This window comes from Neovison vison, chromosome 7, assembly GCF_020171115.1.
Source record: "Neovison vison isolate M4711 chromosome 7, ASM_NN_V1, whole genome shotgun sequence".
NCBI lineage: Eukaryota > Metazoa > Chordata > Mammalia > Carnivora > Mustelidae > Neogale > Neogale vison.
In genome coordinates, this window is record NC_058097.1 from 44,318,159 (window position 1) to 44,335,914 (window position 17,756).

The 17,756-nt window shown below is 48.7% G+C and overlaps 1 protein-coding gene across 2 annotated transcripts in view; it reads left to right on the forward strand.

Annotated features, from left to right (window-relative positions):
* Positions 1–17,756, forward strand: part of SIPA1L3 (signal induced proliferation associated 1 like 3) — a 237,337-nt gene that overhangs the window by 12,776 nt on the left and 206,805 nt on the right. Inside the window, exon 1 of one of the 2 annotated variants that reach the window (XM_044256523.1) lies at positions 1,438–1,475. The exons of the other annotated variant lie outside the window; for it this stretch is intronic. The gene's annotated coding sequence lies outside the window, so the exon portion shown is untranslated. Of the gene's footprint in view, positions 1–1,437; positions 1,476–17,756 lie in introns of those variants that run through there. 2 annotated transcript variants of the gene reach the window in all.

The window sequence follows — 17,756 nt, forward strand, 5'->3', positions numbered from 1 at the left end:
GGTGCCCCAACAAATGGAACTTTTTTTTTTTTTTTAAAGATTTTATTTATTTATTTGACAGAGAGAGAGAGATCACAAATAGGCAGAGAGAAGGGGGAAGCAGGCTCCCTGCTGAGCAGAGAGCCCGATGGGATGCGGGGCTCGATCCCAGGACCCTGAGTTCATGACCCAAGCCGGAGGCAGAGGCTTAACCCACCGAGCCTCCCAGGTGCCCCCAAATGGGACTTATTAATTGAATAATTAAGTTACCATTTAATAAGCATGCCCTCTCCTTCCAGCAGTCTGTGAAAGTGACCATTTTGCAGACTGTTTCCTGTGGATGCCTGTTGCTCGTGCTTATGGTCACAGTGTAGATACGCGTGGGCTGTGGCGCTAACCTGAAGCTGGTAGTGATTCTGGCTTCTAGGTTGTCGGGTGAATTCAGTGCATGAAAGTATGTACAGCGCTTAGAACCACAGAGAGCACTTAATACACACTGGACAGTAGACCCTTGAATGACTCAGGAGTTAAGAGAACCAGCCCCCTCATGGTCAAAAATCTGTGTATAACTTTTGACACCCCCCAGACTTAACTTCTAATAGCCTGTTATTGACCCGAAGCCTTACTGATCACATTCACATATTTTGTATGTTGTATTATATGCTGTTATTTTTGGAATAAAGCTGGAGAAAAGAAAATGCTATTGAGAAAATCAAAAAGAAGAGAAAGTACGTTTACACCGCTGTATTGTAAGAGCTATGCAAGTGGACCTGCCCCATTCAAACCCATGTTCAAGGGTCATCAGTATTTTTTGTGTGTGTGAATGAGAAGGGCAGTAAAAATCTTTATTCTTTTTTCCCCACTCAGCTGCCCAGGATTTAAACACCCTAACCACAGTCACTCCCTGTTTTCAAGGTTGAGGCTGAATCTGATTGAGGGCAGCATGTCATAACTACAGCTGATAACTGTTGAGGATTTTTTGTGGGTTAGGCTAAGTGCTCACTCTACTGACCTAACTCTCCCATTCACCCCATTTTACAGATGCAGCAGCCAGGGCCCAGTGGGGGACCTCTCTCATCTTGCAAGGAGATCTGGTGCAGTGGTTAAAACTGGAAACCCAGAGCCTCGATCTTCTGGGTTACCTCCCCTCCAGACCACTTCCTTGTATTGTGACCTCCAGCCTATGACTTCTGTTCCTGAATTTTCTCATTTGTGAAATAGGAATGATAATAGTACACACTAAGAGGGTAGCTGTGAGGGCTGGGGAAGAGAACTCCCGCCAGGTGCTTACAGGGGTGCCTGGTGCAGGGTGAGCCCTCCCGTTTTCTGGCCGTTGTTATTATTAGGCAAAGCCATGAGGCCGTGCTTGCAAAGCTGGCCGGAGGGGCCCAGCGGCGGTGCTTAATCATTAAGCTGCGTTGCCTCGTGAGCGAGGAAGCCAGCGGGCTGGGAGAGGACGGGGAGTCCGCCCAGGGAAAGGAGCCCACCTTCGGATGGTGAGTTTGTGAATGGAGCGAGCCGGCGAGCGCCAGCCGGGGGCCAGGGGAGGCGGTGGGCACTCCAGCCCTGGCTCGCCCCGGGGAACAGGTGGCCCGCTCCTGGGTCGGCGCTCGCAGGCGAGCCGTCTTTGTTACCTTTGAGCTTTCTCTGAAGCCCATTCAGGCTCCTCAGACCACGTGTCTGGTCAGTAAGGAGTCCTTCCCACCCCGCCACCATCTCTCCCCGCTCCCTCCGCCCAGGGACTGTGGGCGAAGCCGTGGGCGAAGAGGCCCTCCTTGGGAGCGCGCCGGTTCGCTTCGCGGCGAGCGGGCGAGCGGGCGGGCGCGGGGAACTCCGCAGCCGCGGTGTGCTCGCGGCCGCTGGGAGAGTCGCTGATGGGAGCCGGCGCGGCAGGTTCCCGTTTCCGCATTCCAGACACCCGCGGCCGGCGTGGGCGGGGGAGTGGGGGAGCCGGCGGCGGCGCGCGGGCAGGTGGCCTTGCGCCTTGCCGGGAGCAGACCCTGCGTCCGCGAGCTCCCCTCGGTCACCTCCCTGGTCACCTGCCGGCTCTGGGATCGGGGTGCGCTTGGGCCGGCTCTGGGGTGAGTGACGTTTGCTAAGTTTGCTGGTAACTTGTAGAGCAGAGAAAGGTAACGATGTTTCTCGGTTTCAGGAATGAGACTGGTGCTTTTTTTGTTTTCTTTCCCCCACCCCCCCCCCTCTGGGGTGAAATGTTTACCTGTCTGCTCCTAACTGTGAAGAAAGGTGGGTGGAGTGTTGAGGGAGTGAGAAGAAAATGGAGGCTATTTCTCCCCCAAGGAAGGAATCATTCCATGAATGCTGAGCACCTGTGGGATGCAGACTTATGTGCCAGGGGCTGTGGGGCATCCCTGATACAGAGGAGCTGTGTGGCCTCAGATGGGTTCCTTTCCCTCTCTGGGCCTCCATATACTCATCTGATGAAGCGCGAAATAGGAGCAGTATCCACAGGCCTTTCCAGTGACTCTTATTATGTAAAATGCTCACAGCCTGGGCACCCAGTGGTACTCAGTGTCCGCTGTCCCTGTGCCCCCCACCCCCCTCAAATTCTCTGGCCTTATCTCTGACTTCTCAACTGCTGCTGGCTATACTCCAGCAACTCAGGCCTCCTGTTCCTCCTCCTGTTCCTCCCTCAGGGCCTTTGCCCTGGCTGTTCCCTCTGCCTAGAACACTTCCCTTAGTATCCCCTTCAGGTCTCTGCTCAAATGTCACCCTCTCTGTGAGGCCTCTGTCCTTACTAAATAGCACTTTCTCCACGACTCTTAGCCCTTTAAATGTGCTTTATTTTTCTTCATAGCATTTATTAGCCCTTGGCATAATTGCTTATCATTTGCTCCCCACCCCCCAGCTACAGGCTCCATAAAATTGTGGTAGGTGTGGGATAAATTATTTTATGAATGAATGTATGATATAAGGTGCAATATTGTCAGAGGACGGATGGCTCTCCGCTCTTGGGGTTTGAGTTAGAATGTCACCGACCTGCAGCTGTGGGGAGGTGGCATACCCACACCCTCCCTTTGATCCTCATGGGGCCTGCCCGAGGCGTCCAGGCCTCTGGCTTCCTGCCCCTCAGCCCCTTCAGTCTGTTCAGTCCTAGCCCTGCCGGTGGCTCATCCAGGCAGCCCGGATTCACGTGGCAGGGGATGGATGGCCTTGGCCCTGTGAGTGTGGACGATGTGTGCGGGTTCATTCAGGTGGGGAGGCTTTGTGGGAGACACCACCCAGACATACACATGTCCCCCTCTATATGGGAAGCCTGCCTTATTGCCACATCCTGCGTGGTGTTCCTGCAGAAGGTCGGGGAATGCCTTGGAAATAAGAATTAACTGGCCAGGCACTGTTTATTGGTCTTACGTACTTTACCCGGCCATCATTCTCGTCCTGGGGCTGAACAGATTTTAATTAAATGGTGAACTCAGTGAGTCTCTGTCGTAGCTGACACCCCATCAATCCTCTGGCTCCTGGTGTCAGCAGCTGGTTTTGTAAAAATACCGTGGGCAGGGCTTCCCCAGGCTCCGTGGATCCAGGTTAGTGGCCCTGTTGGATTTCTCCCAACAGCATGAGACACTGAGGGACTGAGGTGCTGACGGACTTCCCGTTGCATCATACACCATCACACCTCTGGGCCTGCCGCTATATTAAGGATGTGCGAAGTGTCAGCGGAGTGGCTCCTGCAGCATCGAACCATGCCCTTTGAGCTCCAAGTGCAGTGGTTTTGGAACTGGGTTGAGGCCCCTCCTGAGAGGCCACTGCACATAAGGCTCAGGTCCCAGCACTGCCCACGCTCTGGGCACAGTGTTTACCTTTTCCAGGCCTCTGTTTCCTTATATGGAAAATGGGAATGATTGATAATTCCTGCCTTCAATGAGAAGTTCAAGTGAGATCAGGTGATCCAGTTAGCACCATGTCTAATACATAGAGAATAATTGCTAAATGGGAGTAAGAATTAGGAATCCAAGCCCCTTTTAAATTTTTTTCTGTCCTTGTTTTGTGGACTCCTCTGCCCCACATCCATGTCCGCATCCTCCCACAGTCCTGCGCTCAGAGTAACAACCAAGTACTGTATAGGTCTTTCCACATTTGCCCCCATTGTTATATAATCCTGTAGAGAGAAATGTTATCCCATAAGGGATAATATTACCCTCATTTTCCTGCATTTGGCTTTTCTGACGTGGCAATACCACGTAGAAATGCCTTCAAGTTCATAGGTAGCACTCACATTTGCGCTTTTTTTTTTTTAAAGATTTTATTTATTTATTTATTTGACAGACAGAGATCACAAGTAGGCAGAGAGGCAGGCAGAGAAAGAGGGGGAAGCAGGCTCCCTGCCGAGCAGAGAGCCTGATGTGGGGCTTGATCCCAGGACTCTGCCAGGGGCTGTGGGGCAGAGGCTTTAACCCACTGAGCCACCCAGGCGCCTCCACATTTGCTCTTTTAATGGCTGCATAACACATGGTGGTGTGGGTGTACCATAATTTATTTGGCCAGGCCGTCCTTCATGCTCATTCTCTTTGTTTCTGTGGCTTTTTTTTTTTTCAGATTATTATTTTTATCGATAGACTTCTTTAATTAGATTGCAGGCATCCAACCTGCTCTGCCACCTTGTTAACTTAAGCTCTCAGCCTTTGAGAATGAATATGAAGTAGCATTAACATAATGATAGCTCTGGCCCAGATCGGAGATGTATTTTCTGGACGGTTCTCACCAGGTCCAGCACAGCTTTGAACTGTCTACTTTAAGTGCTTTTTAATTATAAAAGTGATTAATAGATTCATCACCCTTAATACAGATCAGTCGTGCCTAATGAGTACTTGTTAACAAAATAAGAGAGAGGAGGTTCGAGCGTTTTCATTTTAAGGATCTTTGTTATCTGTATGTGACCGATTTGGTGGGGATCTTGGATCGATGGGCATGTTTGATTTTTAGGTGGTCCTTTAATATTGGGCTTTGTGAAGCTTACACAGCGGTGTACAAGGTAGAGGTTTCTTCCAGTTCTCTATTACTATGGAACAAGCATCCACAAAACAGAAGGCCTTAAAATGATGAACTCCGATTTACTGAGTCTCATGTGGATGGCTCTCCTGCCGGTTTTGACAGGGGTTTCTTGGGTGGCTACAGACAAAGAGTGGATGGAGCTGGGACCCTCAAGCTGTTTTACTCGTGTGACACCTTGGAGATGGCTGGGCCACCCTCACTGTGGTCTCCGTTCTTCTTCCGTGTGGCCTCGCCAGCTGGTAGACTGGCTGTGGACTTACAACATGGCAGCCCAGGGCTTCCTAAGTCCTCTGATGGCCTCGTCAGAACTGGCCCAGCTCACTTCAGCCTCATTCCGTTGGCTCAAGTGAGACACAGGGTCAGCCCCAATGTAGCGTGGGAGGGCTGACGTAGGACTTGAGTTCCAAGGGGTGGGGCCCAGTGGGGGCCATCTTTAGAGACTACCACAGCCTTTATTTTCTCATGTAAGGAGAAGTGCCGAGGTGAGCAGGAGAAGGTGGTGGACAACTTACCATCACTCCTGTGTCCTGGGCTCCTCTCTCTCTGCGTCGCTGCTGTCCTTCGCCTCACGGTGATAGGAAGGCTCTTCTGCCTCCAGCCCCACGTCCTTGTCACAGGCAGGAAGAAGCAAAACTCTTAAGGGAAGGGAGTCAGTGCCTCTATCAGGAAACCACAATCTTCCTTGAAATCTTCAGCTGACTTCTACTTGTGTCGCTTTGGCGAGAGAACCCCACAGCTTGACCACCCCTAGCTACGGGGAAGTCTTGGAAATGAAATTTTTAAAACTGGGCTTTTCACTGGGGCACCTGGGTGGCTAAGTCAGTTGAGTGTCTGTCTGCAGCTCAGGTCATGATCCCAGGGTTCTGGGATCAAGCCTCACATTGGGCTCCCTGCTTGGCGGAGAGCCTGCTTTACCCCCTCCCTCTGCCTGCTGCTCCCCTACTTGTGCTTTCTCTTAAAATCTTTAAAAAAAAAAAAAAATCTGGGCTTATCACCACCCTAAATGAAGGGTCAGTACTGAACAAAAAGAGAGAATGGACATGCCAGTAGCGGCATCTAGAAGTGTCTGTCCGGACAGTCTAGGAGGCAGTGAGGCAGCACACCTTCATTTACCATCTGTTAAGGAAGTGCTTGGGGTAGGCCAGGCACCAGGCCCCTTAGAGAGGCTGCAGGTATCTGGGAAGGGAGCACATCTGGGGGTTAAACTGATCCTTTGCAGCCCCTAACTAGATAATTGCTCAGCTCACGCCTCCCAGCTAGATGTTTGAAGTTAGACTAATGATAATAATAATAACCAGTCTCATTAAGGGCTTACCTTGTGTAGAGGAACTACGAACCAACCCACTCCATCTTTGCCACGGCCCCACAAAGTAGGCACTGTTACCAGCCTCCCTTTTCAGATACAGAAACAGACCCGCCAAGTGACTTGCCATAGGCCCTCCTTGCTTCCCTCCCTCCCGCCTGCTCCTGGGGAGCAGTGCAGTCGACACGTGACACGCGGTCTCTGGCTGTCTGGCTCTGGAGTTGCTGAACCAGTGCACCATACTTTTTGAGTTTATTTCCAGAACCGTTTCTTGTGGAAATGAATATGTAAGTGACGGCAGGACATACCATGAAGCAGAAGCCACCTACTATTTCATCCCCTCCACTCCTTCTTCCTCCCTCACTGATCCCATCTGTCAGTCACTTGGTGAACATGCTTCCTCACCGCTTTCTCAGTGTATTCCATTTTTTAAAGATGGTCTCTGGGCACACAACAGCAGATTAATCAGATCCTTGGTGCAAGGTACACTGGCATTTTGGGGTTCACCTAAAATGTCTGTTATAAAGTATCTGCCTGCCCAGGAATGAGAACAGGAGCAGTAACACATGAACCTGTGTTGTGGTACTTCTTGAATTTTTTGTTTGTCATTCTTTATCTTAAAAACAATTGTGGGGGCGCCTGGGTGGCTCAGTGGGTTAAAGCCTCTGACTTTGGTTCAGGTCATGATCTCAGGGTTCTGGGATCGAGCCCTGCATCAGACTCTCTGCTCAGCAGGGAGCCTGCTTTCCTTCCTCTCTCTCTGCCTGCCTCTCTGACTACTTGTGATCTCTGTCTGTCAAATAAATTACAAAAAAAAAAATTAAAAAAAATATGTTTGAACTTTATACAAATGATATTGTCTACAAATGATGGATAGTCTTGTGGAACTTGCATTTTTCACACAATATTGTGATTCTAGGATTGAGCCAGACTGTTTTCGGATAGCTGTAGTTCATTCTGTTTTTTACTGCTGTGTGATATTTCACTGGCTGAATATACCACATTTTTTGTGTTTGTTATTTGCATGCCAATGAGCGTTTCACTAGTTTCTAGATTTTTTGCTGTTCATGGGCTACTGTGAATGTCGTTCCACATATTTCCTAGTAGGCATCGATGAGAATTTCTTTGGGGGATGTACTGGGCACCAGATTGATGGGTTGTAGGATGTGATCATCTTTTGACTTTGCCAAATATCGTCAGACTGTTCTCTAAACCTTGTTGCCAAGGGCTTGGTTTGGTAAAGCTTTTTTATTTTTTGCCAGATACAAAATGAAATTCCATGGTTTCAGTTGTGCTTCTTTAAAGACTAATAAGACAGAATATCTTTTACCCTTCTTCCGGATATAGCTTGGTCATCACTTTGGCTACTTTTTGGTACTGATCTGTAGGTGTTTTTTATGTACGCTCGATCCTGGAACTAGGTGGGGGTTAGGGGTGCATACCTGCCATGTAGTTGAAAATCCATGTATAACTTTTCACTCCCCAGAAACTTAACTACTAATCGTGTACTATTGATTAGAAGCCTTACTGGCAGCATAGTTGATTAACACGTGTTATATATGTGATATGTATTATGTACTGTATTCTTAAAATAAGCCAGAGAAAAGAAAATGTTATTGAGAAAATCACGAGGAAGAGAAAATGCATTTATAGTACTGTATGGACTACGTGGACCTGCACAGTTCCAATCTGCGTTGTTTCCATGTCAGCTGTATTCTGGTTACAGACCCTGGGGCAGCAGCCTGTTTAACCTAACTGTACATTTTGGGATTCTCATGTCATCCTTTCCTTGGGTGTTCCTTCTCCCCTGTTCGCCCTCTCCCCAGCTCCGTGATAGCTTTTTGTGTATCTGCAGCTCACAGTGATTCTCTCTTCTTTGGAATGGTCCTCAATTTGTGGGCATTGTTATACATTGATGTAGATGTAGGACCCGTTCCACTCACTCTGCAGAGCTTTTTGATCCCGGTAGGTTCAACTGCATAAAATAGAAAACTGCATATAAAACAAAAGGACAGTAGCCTAAGCAAGATGGAAGTTTAGTTCTCTGTCACATAAAGGAGCCCAGTGCTGCATTCTTATCGCAGACCCGGGCTTCTTCTACCACTTTGATCCATCGTCCTTGTCCTCCTGCCTCATGATTCAAGATGGCTACTCAGGCTCCAGCCATGGCATCCCAGCAAGCTGGGAAGAAGGGATGAACTTGGGCACCCCTGTCTCTAAAGAGTCTAAAAGACTTAATGGAAGGAGCACACACATTTTCTACATTCAGATTCTTGCTCAGTACTTAGTCCCAGTACCATTTATAGTTGCAAGGGGTCTGGGAAGTATAGTGTTTATTTCGCAGGACCTTGTTCTAGGCTAAAAAAACCTGCTAAGTTAAAAGGAGAGATTCACTATTGGATTAGGCAGCCAGCAGCTTTTCTAGTTCGTGTTCCCTAAAGTGTTCCCTAAAAATGGCTCTTAGAGGAGCTGCCAGACAACCTGGATGGTACCTCAAGATGATGTTCCTTTTGATTCTTTGATTTATTACACAAATACTTCTTGAGCACCTGTTTTGTTCTGGCACTGTTCTGGGAGTTGGGAAGACAGTAACGGACAAAACAAATGAAGGTCCTCGTGGGGCTTACATTGTTAAAGGGAAGATAGTAAAGAAACAAAGAGTATATAGTAAGTCCAAAAGAGAGAATGAGTGTGAAAAACAGTAAAGGAGGGTACACATGATAAGTAGCGTGGGGTGGTCTCTAATTTTTGAAGACATGTGATGCTGTTGTAGAGAGTGGGGGGTCAGGGCAGGCTGCTTTCAGGATATGACATTAGAACAGAGGTGAGGAAGGGGAGTGTGGGAGTTGTGTGGGTATCTGAGGGAAGAGCATTTGGGGCCAAATAAGTACAGGAAGCAGGGGAGGGGAGAAAGGTTGGGGGGGTGAGAGGGGCCAGTCGATTGTGTGTGGCCGTGGGGGCCACAGTGAGGACTCTAGCTTTACCCACACTGACATGAAGCCCCAAGAGAAAGATGCCATCTGATTATCAGCTGTTGAGAGTGACAGTACTCACAAGCCACTTCTCTGAGTCAAGCTTTCTCTTTAATTGCCTCTAGACACCTTGTGCAGAAAGTAAATAGTTTCAGCTTACCTAAGACCACTCTGGTTTTATTTGTAAGGGCCACCATCTGCCCCCATGGGATGATTTTAAAGTTAAATAGCTCGGTTTTTATCTATGAAAGATAAGAATTATTTTTTTTAAGGACACAATAACAATATTATGGTCCTGATTTAAATAACTAACAATAGGGATGCCTGGGTGGCTCAGTGGTTAAGCCTCTGCCTTCGGCTCAGGTCATGATCCCAGGGTCCTGGGATCAAGCCCTGCTTTGGGCTCTCTGCTCGTTGGGGAGCCTGCTTCTCCCTCTCTCTGCCTGCCTGCCAAACCCTTCTGCCTACTTGTGATCTCTGTCAAATAAATAAATAAAATCTTTTAAAAAATAACAATAACAATAATTGCTTGATGTCATCTGGAATCCAGTTAGCATTAACATTTCAGATCATCTCATAAATGTCTTTTTAGAATTGATTTGTTCTGATCAAGGTCCACTGTGGGATTTGGTTCACATGCCTATTAGTGTCATTTAATCTATGGGTCCCCCACCATTCCCCCGCCCCGTTTTTTTGTATAGTTTATTTGTTGAGAAAAGCCCTGTAATTTGTTGTGTGGATCTCCCAGAGTCTGTGTCTGGGATAGTATTTCCACATTAGTAGTGAACTTGTTCTTTTGTCCCTCTGTTTTCTACAAATGGGTGGTTGCGTTTGGAGCCTGGATCGGATTCAGGTTTGGGATGTACACACACACGCACGCACACACACGCACGCACACACACATATTTGTGTGCATGAGAGGCGGGGATGGCAGTGAATTCTCCTGGCTGCTGTTGCGTGTTCTGTCAGCAGGTGGGCAAAGCCCATGGTCTCTCTCTGTCATGTTCTGTAGAGTTACTGGCTGGAAATAACCATTTCCTAGACCCATGATATCACTTGGGGTTTGCAAAAATCGTGACATTTGTAGTTCTGTCCTCCTCTTCATTTATTAGCTGGAATATTTCTCCAGAGAGAAACCTCCCTCATCTATTATTCAGGTATCCTGAGGGTATCGACTCTTTTGAACTTCTGTTTACATTAGAAATGAGTATGGAACAACTGGGCTGGTGGCTTCTGATCTGCAGTTTTTCCCTTCGGTGATTCAAGTTGTCTTTGTTTTCGTGTTCATTCATTCGATGTGTACTGGTCTCCGCTGTTGGCAAGCCTCCTCTTGGTTTGGGAATAAACAGACGAACCATCACAGATACCTCATTGTTTAGGCAGTGTTTAGCACAGGTGCTGCGGGCCTTACCTTTGGCCAGGTGGAGCCTGTGTGTGTCACCTTATGTCACTAGGGAGAGATGACTCCAGGCTGCTGTTGACATTTCCATTTTTGTTCTCTTTCACTGGCCACATTTTATCAGACCTACAGCCTCTAGAGAGTTCTTGCTTCGGGCCAGGGGATTAAACCCTCAGGCTTGGGTTTTTGAGCATCTGAATTTCTTGTGATCAGAAACTCCATTTCTAGACAAAAGAACAAAAAAGGGCTCTGCTCAGTTGGAGGGGCTCTCCTTCTAGTAGCCTCGCCAGGGGCGAGCCGTGACCCCAGGCAATGTTGTCTGGTCATAAATTCTTTGGAGCACGAGCACGCATGAAATCACTGGGATGCCTTGGGATCAGTTAGGCATTCTGTTGCGCACTACCTAAGGGCTTTCTTTTCTTCTGGAGATTACAACACATTTACTCCCTCTGAGTGGGGAAAGAGTTGATCCAGAATGATGTCAAATTCATTAATTCATCCAGTCCCTGACTTGTTCCTTTGGCAGATATTTACTGAGCATTGCAGGCCTCCTGAAGGCTGGGGTCAGAGCCTGGGAAGGCCTGTCCTCCTGGAGTGTAGGTTCACGTTGAAGGTCACAGAAGAGAGAGTAGTAAACAGATGAATTCAGGTGGGGATCAGCAGTGCTATGAAGTGATTAAAGCAGAACGATGAGAGGCACCCTGGAAGGTGGAGGGGGCTGGGGGAAGCTGGATAGTGGGGGAGCTCGGGGGTGAGCTTTGCCCGGGCGGGACAGAGGTGCCAGCCTTGCAAGAAATCTGGGGCGAGAGGCGTGCTGGTGTGAAGAGCAGCCAGCGCGGAGGTGCTGAGGCAGGAATGAGTTAGGTGTGTGGAGGAATGGGCGAGTAGCCCATGTGGCTGGTGCATCGTGGAAGGGGATGAAAGGGCGGGCAGGAGCGGGAGCATGGTAGGGGGTTCTGCTTATATTCTGAGTGTTCTTGCCGGCATTGCCTCTTGTTGCCTTGGAAGCTTGATGGAAGGGTGACCGTGGGAGGAGGAGGGAAGCAAGTGTTATCAGAGGGAGGGGAGGCGTGTGGTACCCGACCCCAGTGCTGACATCCTTGCTCGAGACAAGTGCATGGCCTGACAACTTGCTACGGGATCAGTCAGCGGGTGGTGAGTGGGGTGAGAGATTGGCGGCTTTGGTCTGCAGGTTTTGGGAGGATGGTAGTAATGACCGTCCCTGGCCCCCTTTAATACGGGATGAGGTGTCCTACTCACACACGTCTCTTTTGACCCTCTTTATGGTGCACTCTTATTCCCCATTTTACAGATGAGGAAACGGAGGCCCAAGGAGACTAAAACCTTGGTCCTTGTCACTGGGCGAGTCAGGGCTGGGTTGGAACCTGGATAGCCCAACCCGCGGTCTGACCTTGCTCCCCTTTCTCTCAGTCCAGAAACAGCTGTTAATTCATGATGCTGACACAGCCCGTCCCCAGGAGGAGCTGATGTCAGTGTCCTACAATGATGAAGTCAGGAACGGCTCAAGTCCACAGAGGTGGCCCTTCCACAGTCCCCACTAACCTAGATCCTGATGTGCCTTTTATTACAGGGCAGAAAACGGACTTTCTGGGTGCTGACACATAGGTAACTTTAGGTGTGGGCCAGATAAGGTGTGTGTAGGCCCTCGGACTTTGAGCCCTGAGCCTGCTTAACTGATTGGGCAGAAAGTCTCCTTGCCCATCAAATCCTTCTTATCTCCTCCTCCAGGGATCCACGTGTAAAGGGAGCTCACTCCCTGTGTGGGTGTGACCCATGGGATACCTGAGCCCGCCACATGGCTTTACATGGTGTCCTCTGGGAGAGAAGGGTGTCCCCCCACCTCTGTCTCCATGTAGGGTGGGTGAAAGATGGTGCACTTTGGCTCTGCTTGCTGCTCAGCATCACTGAGAGCTGCTGGTCCTTTCCTGCTCTTTCTTGCATTTAGGTCACGTGGCAGAAATTTAATATTGATCATTTTTTTATTGATTTAAAACTTACAGAAGCCACATGCTGATTATAAACGTTTCAAGCAGCAAAGCAGTATGTAAAGCAAAGCATGGCAGTTCCTTTTTCCTCTGGTGACCCTGGCACCTGCCTGGAGTGACACTAAGTGTGCCCTTCTTGCTGTGTGTGTAGTACATGGTGTTTAAGAGCCTGGGCTCTGGGGCCACAGTGGTTCAAACCCCAGTTTTGTTATGAACTGAGTTGGGCCTTAATCATCCTGTGCCTCATTTTCCCCATCTGTGAAATGGTGATGGCCTTAACCTCTTGGCCTGTAAGGATTCATCATGTTAATATATGTAAAAGTTAAGAGGGGCCTGGCATGTGATAAGTACTCTCATGTTAGCTATTTCTGGTACACGCATATGTAATTGTTCTAGAAACATACTCTCTAGGTAAGTTGTTCTGCAGACTACATTGTCCTTTAAGGATCTGCCTTGGAAAGCCTACCGTAGCTTTGGGTCAAGGTCAAGGTCTACCACATTCTTTCTTCTTCTTCTTTTTTTTTTTTAAGATTTTGTTCATTTGAATAAAAGGACATGAGAAGGAGGAGAGGCAGAGAGAGAAGCAGGCTGAGCAGGGAGCCAAGTGCGGGGCTCAAACCCAGGACCCCAAGATCATGACCTGAGCCGAAGGTAGTTTTGTAAGCCACTGAGCCACCAGGTGCCCCGGCCACATTCTTTTTAATGACTTCTTGGTGTTCCATCCTGGCAGTGCCCTGGACTTTCTGTTCATTTCCACCTATCCTTGTTATGACTCTGAGCACATAAAATTTTTGTTTGCTTCTTAGATTTTTGTTAGGACGAAGTCCTGGGGTTGCAATTACTGAAACAAAGTGTAAAAGTATGTTTAAGGACTTGTGCTATTATTCCTTGCAGACTTGCCTGTTTCTGAGCCATCTGCATTTCCTTGTAAGTTTTCTGGGTTTCTGGGGGTAGGTTTTTTTTTTTTTTAACATTTATTTATTTGTCAGAGAGAGAGATCACAAGCAGGCAGAGAGGCAGGCAGATAGAGAGAAGGGGAAGCAGGCTCCCCACTGAGCAGAGAGCCCGATGCGGGACTCGATCCCAAGACCCCGGGATCATGACCTGAACCGAAGGCAGCGGCTTAACCCACTGAGCCACCCAGGCGCCCTGGGGGTAGTTTTTAATTTCTTACTGATTTGTAGGGGATCTTTATATTACTAAAGGTAGAAATCATGTGTTATAGGATGCAGGTTTACATCCCTAGTGAGTTGTTTACCTTTGAATTTTGTTGTTACTATTTTTTTTTTTTGGTTGATGTTGTTGTTTGCTTTTGTGCTTTGGCCTTTAAGATGAGATAAACACTATGTTTTGTTCCTAGTTACTTTATCTTTAAAGTAAATAAAGTAAATATGGGGCGCCTGGGTGGCTCAGTGGGTTAAAGCCTCTGCCTTCGGCTCGGGTCATGATCCCAGGGTCCTGGGATCGAGCCCCACATCGGGCTCGTGCTCAGCAGGGAGCCTGCTTCCTCCTCTCTCTCTCTGTCTGCCTCTCTGCCTGCTTGTGATCTCTGTCTGCCAAATAAATAAATAAAATCTTTAAAAAAAAAAAAAGTAAAATAAAAAAAGATTTTATTTTAAAGTTATTTCTGCACCTGTTGTGGTGCTCGAACTCCCAGCTCTGAGGTCAAGAGTCGCATCGCACGTAGAGCTTCATTATTTATATCCAACACCTGTTTCCGCCCCCACCTCCTTACCCTGCCCCCGGTGTTAGGTGTGGGATACGGATCTTAAACGTGCCCCTGCCAATAGTTAACCAGTTGTCTCTGGTAGTATTGATTGAACAATCCATCCTCTCCCACTAGCCTGAAAAGTTCAGTACCAGCCCGGCCCCTGTCTGCATGTTGGAGTGTTTACCTCTCAGTCCCCCGCAATAACTAGGTGAGGGAGTTTGGTGACATCCCCATCCATAGTGAGGAGCCTGGAGAACAGACCTCGCCTAACGCCTCACCACTTGGATGAGGCAGAATCTGTTTGGGGAAAGGGTAGACTGAGTCAGTGACCCCTGTCCTTACTGCTAATGTGTTTTCAGTATATGAGCTGCCGAAGCGAGCACTGCTAATGTGTTTTCAGCAGCTTTTCCTGTAGCTCCTCGGCAGACCTTCTTTTTTTCCGGCGATAGTCCCTGTGTTTGCCCCTGGGGTGTCATGGTTTGGGTTAGGTCTGTTCCCCACCTCACTGGCCCGGCCAGGACTTTTGTGACGGGGTTAAATGCCAGTGGAGGTCACAAGCAGGTGTGGGTGCCCTCAGACAATTTAGCCTGCAGGGCCCCCCTTGATGGGGGCCCGGTTTTTATGGGTACTCTTCAGAAGTCCACGGTGGCCACTGTGTGACGTCAGTGAAAGACTCCTCTGTCGCCATGGCTGGGTTAAACCAAGGGAAGAGCTGGCATCAGGTGACAAAACTTGAGGACAGGCAGCAGCAGGGGGGAACATTCAGGGGCCTTGGTTGTGGGGAGCTCAGCAGGAAGCTAGCATAGGACAGAGGGAGGACAGCCTCAGAGCTGCTGGATCCGCGGAACTGCTTGCCCACCTGTGTGGCATGAGACCTGACATGCAGCTGCCAGCTTTGCCTTGTCTTGGCTGGGTGTCCTTGGGCAAGTAACTGAACCCCTCTCGGTGTCTCAGCTTCTGTATAATGGAGTAATAGTAGCTCCTGCCCTTGGTTTTCCTGAGGATCAAATGATCCATGCAAAGTGCTTAGAACTGTGGCTGCCACATAGTAAACACCCAGATAAATATGAGTCATTGTTTCTCTCTCTGTCCCCCCCTTTCCGTGTTTCGGAGGGTGGGGATAAAGGACCCAGGAGATGTACTGAAGTGTGTGGGGCAGATATCATCACTTAGGTATTTCCTGAACACCTACGACACGGCATCCAAGTGCCTGGGCCACAGCAGGGCCCAGGACAGGCACAGTCCCCATACTTTTGGCGCTGACATTCTGGAGGGGAACTGGAGCCTAAACAAACAAATAATGTCATGTTAAGTAGTGAGATATGCTGTGAAGAAAACAGACTGGGGGAAAGACTGGAGAGTGGCAGAGGTGATCAGGGCTGATCTCCGGAGAGGTGACTCTGATCAAGACCTGAATCTAAGGAGCCAGCTGTGAAAACATTGGGGAAAGAGCATTCCAGACAGCATAGGAAATGCAAAGGCCCTGAGGCAGGAGCTTGCAGAGCATGTTCCAAGAAATACAAGGAGGCCATGGTGGCCAGAGGGCTATGAGGGAAGGGAAGGGAAGAATGATAGAAGATGAGGGCAGAGAGGGATCCAGGTAGGAAGTTCTTAGCCTAGGTTCTCTGGGTTGAAAATGACAGAAGCCCGTGTCCAAACCTAAGTGAATTGTGAGATGCCTCCTGGAGCTTGGGACAGGCATTGTCTGCTGGCCTCATGATCCACAGGCTCAGGGCCCCGAGACAGGGGTCGGATTGGCCCAGCTTTGGTCACTTGGCTACCTCTCATCCATTGAGCTCTGGCAAGGCAGTAGGCATGACACACACATATCTCATAAAATAAGGACTTTCTTTGACCTCCTGGCCTAGGGCATCATTCCTCTTCTTCCGTATACGGCATCAACATGTGGTTAAGAACAGGGGTCCAGTGGCTGGATTCAAAGCTCAGCTGCTTGCTAGCTGTGTGACCCTGGATTTATCACTTCACCTTTCAGTTTCGTCACATGTAAAATGTGGATGATGGAGGTTTCTACCTGAAGGGGCCATTCAGAGCATTAAATAAGTGTACGTAAAGAATTTAGTTTGAGCCTGATGCATATTAGGCACCCAGGAAGTACTGTTTAACATCATCCGCATCTTACCTCTTGGATAGTGCTCTGTAGTTCAAGCTAGGGCTTGGGAATAGAGTCTGGAATTGATCCCAGCTCCACCACCAGCTAGCTCTGTGATCTTGGCCGAATGTGTAACTTCTTTCTGCAGAATAGAAAGAAGAGCCAGGGGAGGCTGGGTGGCTCAGTGGGTTAAGCCTCTGCCTTCAGCTCAGGTCATGATCCCAGGTTCCTGGGATTGGTGGGCTCTCTGCTCAGCATGGAGCCTGCTTCCCCCTTTCTGTCTGCCTGCCTCTCTGCCTACTTGTGATCTCTCTCTGTCAAGTAAATAAATTTAAAAAAAAAGAAGAAGAAGAAGAAGAAGAAGAAGAAGAAGAACCAGCCAACAGGACTCATTCATTGAATGTATGTGTGTTGTCTACGATTTGGGGTTATTGTGGAAATTCGAGTGATCCTGATGTAGGAAATGTTAGGGTTTGAAGCCAGTGGCCAAGAAAGAATTCTTGAGATGTCTTTGGTGCAAAAAGGTGGTTTTATTAAAGCACAGGGACAGGGTCCGCGGGCAGAAAGAGCTGCACTGGGGTCGTGAGGAGTGGCCCATTATATACTTTCAAGTTGCGAGGGGGTCAAGGAGAGCATAAACCTCCCAAGTATTTTGGAAACAAGGTTTCCAGGATCCTGAGGAGGCCAGCTATTGTTAGGAAAGGTCGTTTATTACTGTTGAGTAAAAACCCAGTCATGAAACCCTTCAGATGTGTATCGGTAGGCCATATACTTGGGGGATAATTACTAACATGTATCTTGGGGGGTAGAGATAAAGGAAGTTTCCAAAGGAATTTTTATATGTTAAAGTAGACTCACAGGCTCGTTGGGGTTGGACTAAGATTAAGATTGCCTTTTGTCCTTAGCCAAGCATCAGCATTGAGGCACCTGAGTCCCTAGAGGAAGGTCCCTCTTCTGGTTTCAAGGACTTGTCAGTGGGCTGTAGGGAATAAGGAAATTTAGTAATTTCTCTTCTGCCTTTGTTTCCCACATCACTCCCAGGTGTCTGGGTGCAGTGCAGCTCTGGCTCCTGATCTCAGCCCCTGAGTGTGACCTGATGGCGAGGGTCATGCTGGGACCTGCCTCGCCTCCTTCTCGGTGGCTGGTCGGCAGCTGGTGCAGGGCCCTCTTCCCCATGCCAGGCAGCCCACTGCTCCCTGTAGGCACATCTGCTGCCTCCTAGGCTGTGAGCAATTTGAGGCCTGACTGCCCCCACCACCACCC